This window comes from Heptranchias perlo, chromosome 10, assembly GCF_035084215.1.
Source record: "Heptranchias perlo isolate sHepPer1 chromosome 10, sHepPer1.hap1, whole genome shotgun sequence".
NCBI classification, from domain to species: Eukaryota; Metazoa; Chordata; class Chondrichthyes; order Hexanchiformes; family Hexanchidae; genus Heptranchias; species Heptranchias perlo.
In genome coordinates this window covers 10,273,522-10,287,779 of record NC_090334.1, presented here as the reverse complement: position 1 = coordinate 10,287,779, position 14,258 = coordinate 10,273,522, and positions in this window count along the sequence as shown.

Sequence of the window (14,258 nt, the reverse complement as noted above, 5' to 3'; positions counted from 1 at the left end):
GTAAGTTTTTCCCTCGTGTTGGTTTGCTCACCACCTGCCGCAGGCCCCGTCTGGCAGCTATGTCCTTCAGGACTCGGCCAGCTCGGTCAGTAGTGGTGCTGCCGAGCCACTCTTGGTGATGGACATTGAAGTCCCCCACCCAGAGTACATTCTGTGCCCTTGCTACCCTCAGTGCTTCCTCCAAGTGGTGTTCAACATGGAGGAGGACTGATTCATCAGCTGAGGGAGGACGGTAGGTGGTAATCAGCAGGAGGTTTCCTTGCCCATGTTTGACCTGATGCCATGAGATTTCATGGGGTCCGGAGTCAATGTTGAGGACTCCCAGGACCACTCCCTCCTGACTGTATATCACTGTACCGCCACCTCTGGTGGGTCTGTCCTGCCGGTGGGACAGGACATACCCAGGGATGGTGATGGAAGAGTCTGGGACGTTGGCTGAAAGGTATGATTCTGTGAGTATGGCTATGTCAGGCTGTTGCTTGATTAGTCTGTGGGATAGCTCTCCCAATTTTGGCACAAGTCCCCAGATGTTAGTGAGGAGGACTTTACAGGATCGACTGGGCTTGGTTTGCCCTTGTCGTGTCCGGTGCCTAGTGGTCCGATGCCGGGTGGTCCGTCCGGTTTTATTCTTATTGTGACTCTCGGGGAATCAAGGGATATGGGGAACCGGCGGGAAAATGGAGTTGAGGTCGAAGATCAGCCATGATCTGATTGAATGGCTGAGCAGGCTCGAGGGGCCGTATGACCTACTCCTGCTTCAATTTCTTATGTCCCCTTCATTCCACCATCTTCAGGCTTTTAAAACTCACCTAACAACTGTTTCTTGGTTTGCGCTGTCTTGGCACCTTCAAGGTGAAGCCTGATGCAAAAATGAGGGAGAAGGGAATAGAGGGCTACCGGGGGGGGGGCAAGTTGGGAAGAGGTAATTAAAGTGCGGGAAGGCTCATGTGGAGTATAAACACTGGCACAGACCGGTTGGGCCGAATGGCCTGTTTTTGTGCTGTGTTTCCTCCTGCACCTCCTAGTGTCCTGTATTAATAGCTTTAGCTCTCCGCAGCTTCTCAATGAGACATAGCAACGCCTCCGCCATTTGACATGGCTGAGGTTTAGAATATACTGTACAAGGGATCACAGGCTGAAAATCCCGGCCCCCACTGCCTGGCAGAGAATGTCGATGTGTGTCACCAGTAGGGTTGCCAACTCTGGCTGGATGTATTCCTGGAGGTTTCATCACATGACCTCCCGCCTCCAACAGTCAAACAGCCTTTTCTCCCCATCTCTGATCTCTTTATAACTAATGGACATAAGTGTTCAAAGAAAATGTTTTCAATGCCTCTCTATGACTTTTATCTCGGGTTTGCTCGCAGCAGTGTCTGGGAGATTAATTTATAATTCCTGGGGACTCCAGGACAACCCTGGAGAGTTGGCAACCCTAGATGGAAATGATCTGTTTAACCGTTCGGGGTAGCAGATTATTGAAGGAGTTAGCGTCCAGTACCTGTTATACAGGCCCAGCTCAGGTTGGACGGCATCCCACGGGGAGGGAGGAGGTTTCGTCACATGACATGACTCCCGCTGCCCGTGACGTGCCTGTGTGGCGGATGCCAGTAAAATCATAACCCCTGCACGTGAGTGGCACTGAGGGCTCTGTCTGGGTGCATCCCACCAGGCCCTCGAGCCCCAATCCGACCGAGCAATTTGTGCAAGAGATCATGAAGGGAGTTGGCCAAATGATGCATCATGTCTCTAATTATAAATTCGGGTGCAGGCCTGTCGAATCAGACACGACTACACGTGCGTATATACTTTAAAACAAATCCAATCTTTATTTCATAGACCCGTACAACAAGAGAAGGAGGCCATTCGGCCCGTCGTGCCTGTGCCGGCTCTTTGAAAGAGCTGTCCACTTGGTCCCACTCCCCTGCTCTTTCTCCATAACGCCGGCAAATGTTTCCTTTTCTGGCGTTTCAGACAAACATGTATCAGCAAAGCAGTAACATGACCATAGGGGGAAGAGGATGCTGCATTACATTCCCGCCCTGGGGCAACCTCACCAGCAGGATACAGGGATTATCTCTGCCCCAGCAACTACGCCAAACGAGGCTTTCTTTCTTCAGTGGAGGAGCTCTGCTGCCAATTTGTTTTTGTTTCTCGGCTTTCCCATGAACTTTGCCGCACTTGTCTGGGCGGGCTGCTGCTGTCCTTGCGATCAGCGCTGGTTAACATCAACTACCTCTCACCCAGCGCATTCTATCTCCTTCTGGCGCCCCTGCGATATTAGGACACATTCAACCTACAGGCCGCAGACCCCTTTCATATACCCGGATTTTCCCACACAGAAACTTGCACGCTGTCTGATTTATTCCCGCACAGGTTCATTCCAAACATCCCAGACATTTATCAGCTATTGCAAAATACTGTGGGTTAAGACCACATTACTATGTTTCTTAGATGTAAAGCTAATACTTCACACAGTTACAATTAAAATAACTTCACAGCAATATTACACGAACAAGTCTCTTCAAGGGACTAATGAAACCTGCTGCAATATCGCTGCTTTTCACTCCCGACTCCCTGACATTCACCCAAAACTATTATCCAACAAGGAGAGATTACTGTATGATTTTTCTCCCAGGTTCACTTACAGCATCTTTCCTGGAGTGCGGTGCCCAGAACTGGACACAATACTCCAGCTGTGGCCGAACCAGTGTTTTATAAAGGTTCATCATGACTTCCATACTTTTGTATTCTAGGGGGTGATTTTAAGAGGCAATTGCGGGTGCGTTGGGGGCAGGAGGCTCCGAAAATCGTTGAAATCCCATTCGGGTTCGGAAGCCGGCTCCAACCCGCCGACTTCCGAGTTTCCCAGGGACCCACCTGTGTGCACGGGCGACCCGAAAATGGAAGTCCCGCCGGCAAATAAAGCCGGTGAGGCGACAGTTAAAGAGACAAATGTACCTCACTGAGGCACTGAAGGCCCTTCACCTGTGACAGAGTAAATACTTAGAAAGATTATTAACTCACCTGGGCAGCTTGCCCACCGCTTCTGATTCACGCCTGGTAAAACCAAGGCTGGATCAGGGAAAAAGAAACGAAATAAATTAAATAAAAACACATAGAAGGAAGTGAAGATACTAAATGAACCTACCTTTACACCCTGCTTCGATGTCTGATATCTCCCCCCCGATCTTCCCCTCTCCCCCCCGATCTTCCCCTCTCCCCCCCGATCTTCCCCTCTCCCCCCGATGTCCCCCTCTCCCCTCCCGATGTCCCCCTCTCTCCCCCCGATGTCCCCCTCTCCCCCCCGATGTCCCCATCTCCCCCCGATCTTCCCCTCTCCCCCGATCTTCACCTCTCCCCACCGATCTTCCCCTCTCCCCCCGATCTTCCCCTCTCCCCCCCCGATCTTCCCCTCTCCCCCCGATCTTCCCCTCTCCCCCCGATCTTCCCCTCTCTCCCCTGATCTTCCCCTCTCCCCCCGATCTTCCCCTCTCCCCCCGATCTTCCCCTCTCTCCCCGATCTTCCCCTCTCTCCCCGATCTTCCCCTCTCCCCCCGATCTTCCCCTCTCTCCCCTGATCTTCCCCTCTCTCCCCCCGATCTTCCCCTCTCTCCCCGATCTTCCCCTCTCTCCCCCCGATCTTCCTCTCTCTCCCCCCGATCTTCCCCTCTCCCCCCGATCTTCCCCTCTCCCCCCGATCTTCCATTTCAGCGCTGGATGATGTCTCACTCTCTCTCTTTCTCCCCCCCCCTCCTTGTGTTGCAGCTCCTGACGGCAGCCTGCCTGTCAATCAGGGGTTGCCGGACGCGAAACCCGGAGAGGACGTTAATCATCAGCAATCACCATGCGATCACGTTGGAAACGGTAAGTTTTGTTCATGCGGGTTTGCCACGTGCACCTTCACCCCCCACCCCGGTTCCAACCCCCACCATTGCAAAATCGAGTCCATATGCCTCTATTTATAAAGCCCAGGATCCCGTATGCTTTTTTAACTACTTTCTCAACTTGCCCTGCAACCTTCAACGATTTGTGCACATATACCCCCAGATCTCTCTGTACCTGTACCCCTTTTAGAGTTGTACCCTCTAGTTTATATTGCCTCTCCTCGTTCTTCCTACCGAAATGTATCAACTCGCATTTTTCGGTGTTAAATTTCATCTGCCACGTGTCCACCCATGCCACCAGCCTGTCTCTATCCTCTTGAAGTCTATCACTGTCCTCCTCACTGTTTACTAACCTTCCAAGTTTTGTGTCATCTGCAAATTTTGAAATTGTGCCCTGTACACCCAAGTCCAAGTCATTAATATATATCAAGAAAAGCAGTGGTCCCAGCACTGACCCCTGGGGAACACCACTGTACACCTCCCTCCAGTCCGAAAAACAACCGTTCACCACTACTCTCTGTTTCCTGTCCCATAGCCAATTCTGTATCCATGTTGCTAATACCCCCTTTATTCCATGGGCCGCAATCCTGATGATAAGCCTACCGTATGGCACTTTATCAAACGCCTTTTGAAAGTCCATATACATCACATCAACTGCATTGCCCTCATCTACCCTCTCTGTTACCTCATCAAAAAACTCTATCAGGTTGGTTAAACATGATTTGTCTTTAACAAATCCGTGCTGGCTTTCCCTAATCAATCCACACTCGTCCAAGTGATTATTAATTTTGTCCTGGATTATTGTTTCTAAAAGTTTCCCCACCACTGAGGTTAAACTGACTGACCTATAGTTGCTGGGTTTATCCTTACACCCATTTTTGAATAAGGGTGTAACATTTGCAATTCTCTAGTCCTCTGGCACCACCCCCGTATCTACAGATGTTTGGAAGATTGTGGCCAGTACCTCCGCAATTTCCACCCTTACTTCCCTCAGCAACCTAGGATGCATCCCATCTGGACCGGGTGACTTATCTACTTTAAGTACAGCTAGCCTTTCAAGTACCTCCTCTTCATCAATTTTTAGCCCATCCAGTATCTCAACTATATCTTCCTTTACTGAGACTCTGGCAGCATCTTCTTCCTTGGTAAGGACAGATGCAACGTACTCATTTAATACCTCAGCCATCCCCTCTGCCTCCATGAGTCGATCTCCTTTATGGTCCCCAATCGGCCCCACCCCTCCTCTTACTACCCGTTTACTGTTTACATGTCTGTAAAAGACTTTTAGATTTCATTTTATGTTGGCCGCCAGTCTAGTCTCATATTCTCTCTTTGCCCCTCTTATTTCCTTTTTCATTTCTCCTCTGAACTTTCTATATTCTGCCTGGTTCTCACTTGTATTATCAACCTGACATCTGTCATACGCCCCTTTTTTCTGTTTACTCTCCAACTCTTTTGTCATCCAGGGAGCTCTGGCTTTGGTTGCCCTCCCTTTCTGCCTCGTGGGAATGTACCTGGACTGTACCCGAACCATCTCCTCCTTAAAGGCCGCCCACTGTTCAATTACAGTTTTGCCTGCCAATCTTTGATTCCAATTTACCCGGGCCAGATCTGTTCTCATCCCATTGAAATTGGCCCGCCTCCAATTGAGTATTTTTACTTTAGAGTGGTCCATGTCCTTTTCCATAGCTATTCTAAACCTTATGATGACATCAAGGCAGCATTTGACCGAGTGTGGCACCAAGGAGCCTTAGTAAAATTGAAGTCAATGGGAATCAGGGGGAAAACTCTCCAGTGGCTGGAGTCATACCTAGCACAAAGGAAGATGGTGGTGGTTGTTGGAGGCCAATCATCTCAGCCCCAGGACATTGTTGCAGGAGTTCCTCAAGGCAGTGTCCTAGGCCCAACCATCTTCAGCTGCTTCATCAATGACCTTCCCTCCATCATAAGGTCAGAAATGGGGATGTTTGCTGATGACTGCACAGTGTTCAGTTCCATTCACAACCCCTCAAATAATGAAGCAGTCCGAGCCCGCATGCAGCAAGACCTGGACAACATCCAGGCTTGGGCTCATAAGTGGCAAGTAACATTCGCGCCAAATAAGTGCCAGGCAATGACCATCTCCAACAAGAGAGAGTCTAACCACCTCCCCTTGACATTCAACGGCATTACCATCACCGAATCCCCCACTATCAACATCCTGGGGGTCACCATTGACCAGAAACTTAACTGGACCAGCCATATAAATACTGTGGCTACGAGAGCAGGTCAGAGGCTGGATATTCTGCGGCGAGTGACTCACCTCCTGACTCCCCAAAGCCTTTCCACCATCTACAAGGCACAAGTCAGGAGTGTGATGGAATACTCTCCACTTGCCTGGATGAGTGCAGCTCCAACAACACTCAAGAAGTTCGACACCATCCAAGATAAAGCAGCCCACTTGATTGGCACTCCATCCACCACCATAAACATTCACTCCCTTCACCACCGGCGCACTGTGGCTGCAGTGTGTACCATCCACAGGATGCACTGCAGCAACTCGACAAGGCTTCTTCGACAGCACCTCCCAAACCCGCAACCTCTACCACCTAGAAGGACAAGAGCAGCAGGCACATGGGAACAACACCACCTGCACGTTCCCCTCCAAGTCACACACTATACCGACTTGGAACTATATCGCCGTTCCTTCATCGTCGCTGGGTCAAAATCCTGGAACTCCCTTCCTAACAGCTCTGCGGGAGAACCTTCACCACACGGACTGCAGCGGTTCAAGAAGGCGGCTCACCACCACCTTCTCAAGGGCAATTAGGGATGGGCAATAAATGCCGGCCTCACCAGCGACGCCCACATCCCATGAACGAATTTTAAAAAAGTATGATCGCTGTTCCCTAAATGCTCCCCTACTGACACTTGCTCCACTTGGCCCACTTCATTCCCTGGAACCAAGTCCAGCAATGCCTCCTTCCTCATTGGGCTGGAAACGGACTGGTTAAAAAAGTTACCCTGGATACATTTCAAAAATTCCCCTCTGTGCCCCTTATATTATTATTGTTATCCCAGTCTATATTAGGATAGTTGAAGTCCCCAGTTTGGTTATGATAATCCTCAGGCGGCCTGTCGGGCAGATAGATGAATATTTGTGTGGAGTAGTGATCTAAACAGTTTCCTGCTTCACTCCCTCCAGGTCTAGACGTGATCACTTTTTGTTGCCAGGTTTGGGTGGAGTCCTGAGAACAACTGGAGAAAATGAAAGGAAATTATATAGACACAAGAAAGACAAATTGTCACTCCAGGCTATAGGCTACACACAAGCCCAGTCGACTCCAGTGGAAAGAATCAAAATGACAAGACATAATTAGGCTTCCTATTGCATATTGCGTACATCTGAGCAACAATAACAATTTGCATTGACATAATATAATGTCCCAAGGCGCTTCACAGGGGCGGTATCAGACAAAATTTGACACCGAGCCATCTAAGGAGATATTAGGACAGGTGACCAAAAGCTTGGTCAAAGAGGTAGGTTTTAAGGAGCATCTTAAAGGAGGAGAGAGGGGGAGAGGTTTAGGGAGGGAATTCCAGAGCTTAGGGCCTAGGCAGCTGAAGGCACGGCCGCCAATGGTGGAGCGATTAAAATCGGGGATGCGCAAGAGGCCAGAATTGGAGGAGCGCGGAGATCTCGGAGGGTTGCGGGACTGGAGGAGGTTACAGAGATAGGGAGGGGTGAGGCCATGGAGGCATTTGAAAACAAGGATGAGAATTTTAAAATCGAGGCGTTGCCGGACTGGGAGGTCAGTGAGCAGAGGGGTGATTGGTGAACGGAACTTGGTGCGAGTTAGGATACAGGCAGCAGAGTTTACAGAGTTTACAGAGGGTGCAAGGTGGGAGGCCGGCCAGAAGAGCATTGGAGAGTAAGGCAATTTATTTGAACTCAACACCTCGGTCACTGCAGAACCAGCTAACAATAAGAAAAATAGAACGTGCATTCGTATAGAATCTTTCACGATCTTACAGCGAATGAAGTACTTTTTGAAGTGTAGTCACTGTTGTAAGCCATGTCAGTCGTGGCTTAGTCAATAGCACTCTCGGTTCAAGTCCCACTCCAGAGACTTGAGCATATAATCTAGGCTGACACTCGATCACCGAGGGACGTACTGAGGGAGTGCTGCACTGTCAGAGGTCCCGTCTTCCGGATGAGATGTTAAACTGAGGATCTGTCTGCCCTCCCAGATGGATGTAAAAGATCTCATGGCACTATTTCGAAGAAGAGCAGTGGAGTTCTCCCAGGTGGCCTGGCCAATATTCATCCCTGTACCAACATCACTAAAAAACAGATTATCTGGTCAATATCTCATTGCTGTTTGTGGGATCTTGCTGTGTGTAAATTGGCTGCCATGTTTCATACATTACAACAGTGACTACAGTTTAAAAAATAAAGCTGTAAAGCACTTTGGGACAACCTGAAAGGCACTATATAAATGCAAGTCTTTCTTTTTTCTTTGTAATGAAGGGAAAGGCAGCAGCCAATTTGCACGCAGCAAGCTCCCATAAACAGCAATGAGATAAACGACCAGCTAATCTGTTCTGGTGATGGTGGATGAGGGATAAATGTTGGCCAGGACACCAGGAGAATGTACCTAATTCCAAACTGAAGCTGTGCCCCAAACCTCAAACCATCGTATTCTCTTATCACCTGTTAATAGCTGTCGAGCGGAGAGTGAGATAAGGAAGCATTCAGCCAAGTATCGGCAGAGCAAAGATAAAGAACAGTACAGATCAACTTGCCATTCATCGCACTGCTGTTTGTGGGATCTTGCTGTGCCATGTTTCTGTTGGCTTGGCTCAGTTGGTCACACTCTTGTCTTTGTGGCAGGGAGTTGTGTTTCAAAGCCCACTCTCGGTCTTGAAGATGTAATCCAGGCTGACCATTCAGTGCAATACTGAGGGGGTGCTACATTGTCAGAGGTGCTAGCCTTTGATTGCCATGTTAAATCGAGGCCTGGTGCAGGGCTTTAGGTGGATGTTCATGATCCCATGACCATTTGGAGCAGGTTAATTGGTCATTCATCTCACTGTTATTTGTGGGACATTGCTGCGTGCAAAGTTGTCACTCTGTTTCCCTACATAAGAAAAGACTTGCATTTATATAGCACCTCAGGATGTCCCAAAGCGCTTTACAGCCAATGAAGTGCTTTTGAAGTGTAGTCACTGTTGTAATGTAGGAAACACGGCAGCCAATTTGCGCACAACAAGATCCCACAAATAGCAATGTGATAATGACCAGATAATCTGTTTTAGTGATGTTGGTTGAGGGATAAATATTGGCCAGGACACCGGGGAGAACTCCCCTGCTCTTTTTCGAAATACTGCCGTGGGATCTTTTACGTCCACCTGAGAGGGCAGATGGGACCTCGGTTTAACATCTCATCTGAAGTCGGCACCTATTGACAGTGCAGCACTCCCTCAGTCCTGCACTGGAGCATCTGCCTAGATTTTGGGCTCAAGTCTCTGAGGTGGGAATATGAACCCATGACCTTCTGACTCAGAGACAAGAGTGCTGCCCACTGAACCACAGCCAACACCTATGGTGGGTATGACTCAATACCATACCACACAGTGCATGTACCCACTGGGTCATGGTGCTGGGAGCCTACCTCCTTCTGTTCCAGGTTACTTGGATGCACAGTCCTCCTCCTTACTCATGTCCTGCTCCAGTTTTTGAATCCTGGATCCTGAACTCGGCCCGGAGTCAGTTCCTAGTCGAGTATTGAAAACCCCATCCACTTCCACACTGTCAAATGTGGTTCTAAACCTTGGGTTACAGCTCGATATCTGGATCTGATTAAGCACTTCTACTTTTGAGGGGGGGGTGGGGTGGTGGTTGGGGGGAAACACAAAGAAAATCTCAGATATTAAATTAAATGCAGATTGCTCTCACTAATCTTCTTAACCTTACCATAAGCAACATCAACAAACCAATCCTCACTGAAAACACATGTCTCAGTCATGACTTTCAGGCCTAATCTATCGACAGTGGAGGTTCTGGTGGTGTCTGCCAAAACGCCCTCGTAACCATCAGTTTATTTAATCCCTACTTCTCCCCTCCTGCCTTAGTGCGATTGAGTGCAGTCTGACTCTGTTTTCCAAATACGGTCTTTTCTGCGCCGTCGTTCAGTATCTGCCCGAAACATCAACAGCAGGTGGACAAATCGTTCACTGAGGTTTATCCCCAACTCTTTTCTCCTATTCAGTGCCATGGGCACCAGCAGGTTTACGTCACCTTGCCAGAGTGCCCACCCGTTGGTCGAGAGGTAGAGAAGTGGTGGCACAGGACAGGCCTGAGGCCTACTGCTGGCTGACTGATCACGGCCTCACACGATATCCACGGACACACTTTTCAGCAGTGGCCGCTGGACAGCAACAGAGTTAAGTACGATAGAGTGATGCATGATACAACTCTGGAAACTGGACTTTGGTGACAAATAAGTTTAGCTAATATTTAACTTGTGTTAATAGAGTAAAGGAGTCCAAAATATTGCTTTCGTATAACGCTGTAATGACACATCTGGACCTGCAGTATCTGTGGACGAAAAGTGAGAAATTTGAAGACAATTGCGGTGCTCTGGCTCTGGACATCGCCTTGTATTTTTAGTCACAAACTTTACTACTACTTTTGTCTTTCTTTTCGATTTTCTTTCTGTTACGTTTGCACGCAGCTACTGCCATAGCAACCACTTCAATAAATGATTAGGCCCGAGGTCTAGGTCGAGGGCAGCAGTGCAGGTTCAGAACAGGCCTCTGGTTGATCGTCAGCAGTTGTTTAAGGAGCAAAGACGGGGAACAGCAGTGAGGCGATGGCTGAACGGCCGAGAAGAAGTGAAGAGGTGGCATAGAACAGGCCTGAGGCCTACTGCCAGTGGGAGCGACAGGAGGCCTGAGGCAAGCCAGCAGGGGAGTGCGGTGGGCAGGGGGGGTGGGGGTTGGTGGTGAGGGGAGATGAATTCTCCTTTCTTGCTTAAGCAGCTGGAGAATAGAAATAAAACAAAGCCGGAAGATTAATTTAAAACTGATCTGAGAGGAAATGTCGCTTGCAGGAAGAGTGGATGTTGGCAATGTCCTGAAGCTCTGAAGGCATTAAACCCATCTCAATAAGGATGCTTTATGTAGTGCCTTTAATGTAGAAAAAAGGTCCCAAGGTGCTTAAGAGAGGCATAATTGGACAAAAAATGAACGCTGAGCTAAGGAAGGAGATATTAAGATAGGTGACCAAAAACTTGGTCAAAGAGGTGGGTTTTAAGGTGGAGAGGTTTAGAGAGGGAATTCCAGTGTAAGGAATGCAAATGAGGTCGGAGTTGGAAGGGTGGAGAGTTCAGGGGTGGTAGATGTGGGGAACTGGAGCTATTGAAGCTCCATCTAGTGATGATGTGGATCTTGGGTTCATGTCACGCTACACGTTACCCCACCAGCGAACAAAAGCTATCTGTTTTTAATATAACGGGTCATTTGCTGGCTTTCTCTGCCTTCCGGATGTTTCTGCCTCTCTCTCTGTTTTTTTTCCTGTTTGTTTTTTTGTTGAATGTGTATTCGGGGGTTCTGTAGGTGACACCTCTCTGTCTGAACACGGTGATTGCCTTGGCAACGGGCAGTTGCAGGGGCAGTCTGTAAACACCATGTATTGTTCTGTGATGTATAAATGCGTAGGCTTCAAGGAGCTCCTGAACATTTACCTGAGGAAGGAGGAAGCCTCCGAAAGCTTGTAGATTTCAAATAAAAATCGTTGGACTATAACTTGGTGTTGTAAAATTGTTTACAACCATCTAGTGATAGAAGTGTAGCTGCAGGTGTGACATGACAGCTAGCGACTGCTCGCTTAGTACTGGGAAATCTTAATGAGATGCCACCTAGAGCATCTCATTAAAAATGGTGACAACCAAATAAGGAATGTATGACGTACATATTATAGATTACCGACAAGCATCAAAAACAAACAGACGATTTGAAATGTTAACATGTGTGGATTGACAGACCCTGGAATAGACATACTTAATTTTTCCGATTGCCGAGCTGGGCCATTAAGGGAAATGCTTTGAGGAAGCTGATGATGCCTCATCACCCCCGATTTCTCGGACCTCCATTGGTTTCCCAATCACTCTGCACGTTAAATTCAAAGTGCTCGTCCTCGGCCCACCCTATCTCTGCGGTCTCCTCTAGCCCTCTAATGCCCCTTAAGCTCTCCGTTCTCCTGAATCCAACATTCTCTGCATCCCCCCCTCCTCCCTTTGCTGGAAGAACCTTTTCCCCCTCAGTGCTACTCTCCAGAACTCCCTGCCAAAACCTCTCCACCTCGCTCTCCACCTTTAAAAACCTCCGCAAGACCCATCTCTTCGATCAAGCTATCGGTCACCTGGCTCGGCAAGTGTTTTCCTTATGCCTATTGTGAGACACTGTGAAATGTTTCTTTACTTTAAAGGCACCATATAAGTGCAGATTATAAATCCATATTAGTGGTGTTTGGAGCCTGTATCCGCTGTGTGTCAGCTGTGGCTCAGTTGGTGGCACTCTTGATCCTGAGTCAAAAGGTTTGTGGGTTCATCGTCCCACTCCAGAGACTTGAACATAAAATCTAGGCTGATGCTACAGTGCAGTACTGGGGGAGTGCTGTATTGTTGGAGGCGTTGTCTTTCGGATGAGCTGTTAAACCGAGGCCACGTCTGCCTCTCACAGGTGGATGTAAAAGATCCCATGGCACTGTTTCGAAGAAGAGCAGGAGAGTTCTCCCCATGTCCTGGTCAATATTTATCCCTCACCCAACATCACTAAAACAGATGATCTGGTCATTATCACATTGCTGTTTGTGGGATCTTGCTGCGTAAATTGGCTGCCGCTTTTCCTACATTACAACAGTGACTACAGTTCATCGGCTGTAAAGTGTATCGGAACATCTTGAGGTGTAGAAAGGTGCTTTATAAATGCAAGTTCTTTCTTTCCTGATCCATGTTGGTGATGTATGGAGCTGTGTGAAAAGGATGAAAGATTTCCATTTCTATAATGCATTTAATGAGCTCAGGACGTCCCAAAGCGCTTTACAGCCAATGAAGTACGTTTTTGAAGTGTAGTCACTGTTGTAATGTAGGAAGTGCAAGAAATGCATCAGCAAGATCCCACAAACAGCAATGTGATAATGATCAGATAATCTGCTTTTTAGTGATGATGGTTGAGGGATAAATAATGTCCAGAAGGCCCCTACTCTTCTTCAAAATAGTGCCATGGCATCTTTCACATCCACCTGAGGCCTCAGTATTAACATCTCACCTGAAAGGCAGCATCTTTGACAGTGCAGCACTCCCTCAGTACTACTAACACGAGGAGTGTCAGCCTGGATTAGAGGCCTAAGTCTCTGAAGTGGGACTCGAACCCATAACTTTCCCACTCAGAGGCGAGAGTGCTGCCCACTGAGCCAGGACTGACACCTACAGAGGTGAGCTACCTGGTCCATGTAGGTGGTGTAAGGAGCCTGTATGTATAATTGTGTTGAGCACACTAAAAATCTGTTTGAATGCAAACCAATAACAACGTGTCCCCTGCTCTGCCTGTACTTGTTACCTGGTGAACCTGCAGCAACCACCCAAAGCCATTTCCACTTAATTTCACGGGCCGATTAATGCATCACCAAGGGAGTTACCTAGTAATCATTTCAAAGAAACCTAACTAGGTCATAATTATGACTTAAAAAGAGTTTTTTGGTGAGGAGCTATTAGCTCAATCTCTAAATGCCCATATAATCTCTGGTAATACATAGATCTCTCCATCAGGACACTGTTATTATGCTGGGGAGCCTCTGACCACAAATGGCAGGCTGTACTTCCATCGCAGCATCTAATGAAGGGCTCCATGTGTAACGCAGCCTTTACGAGACATTTCCTGAACACGTCAGTGACTCATTGAAGAGTCGCACTAACTGTACGGACCTGTTAAATGTATAGGGTGTGATCGCCCCATAGCTTCTCAGGTTCACCCAGCGAGAGCTGAGCTGAACAAACCAGGTAGATCTCATGCTGAAGCCGATCTCGGCCTGTGGCGGTGGGGGTGAGGGCGGTAGCGGGGAGACAACTGGCCTCAGCACTCCTGGGTTGGGGAGGGAGGTGTTGATCAGGGTTCCCACTCTTGATCGGTCCTTACCCTGCAAGGTAAAGGGTAGGATTGGGCTCGGGGAAGATAAGGGGGTTAAATGCATGGCCGAAGAGATGGGGGAGAGTGGGGGGGTGGAATTTTAGTGACAAAGAGACTGGCAGTAACAAATCAGTCGTCCTTTGTACACCCCGGCCCAATTTTCCTGGCCACTGAAGTCAGCGGAATTGGAAAGCTCTCTCTCTC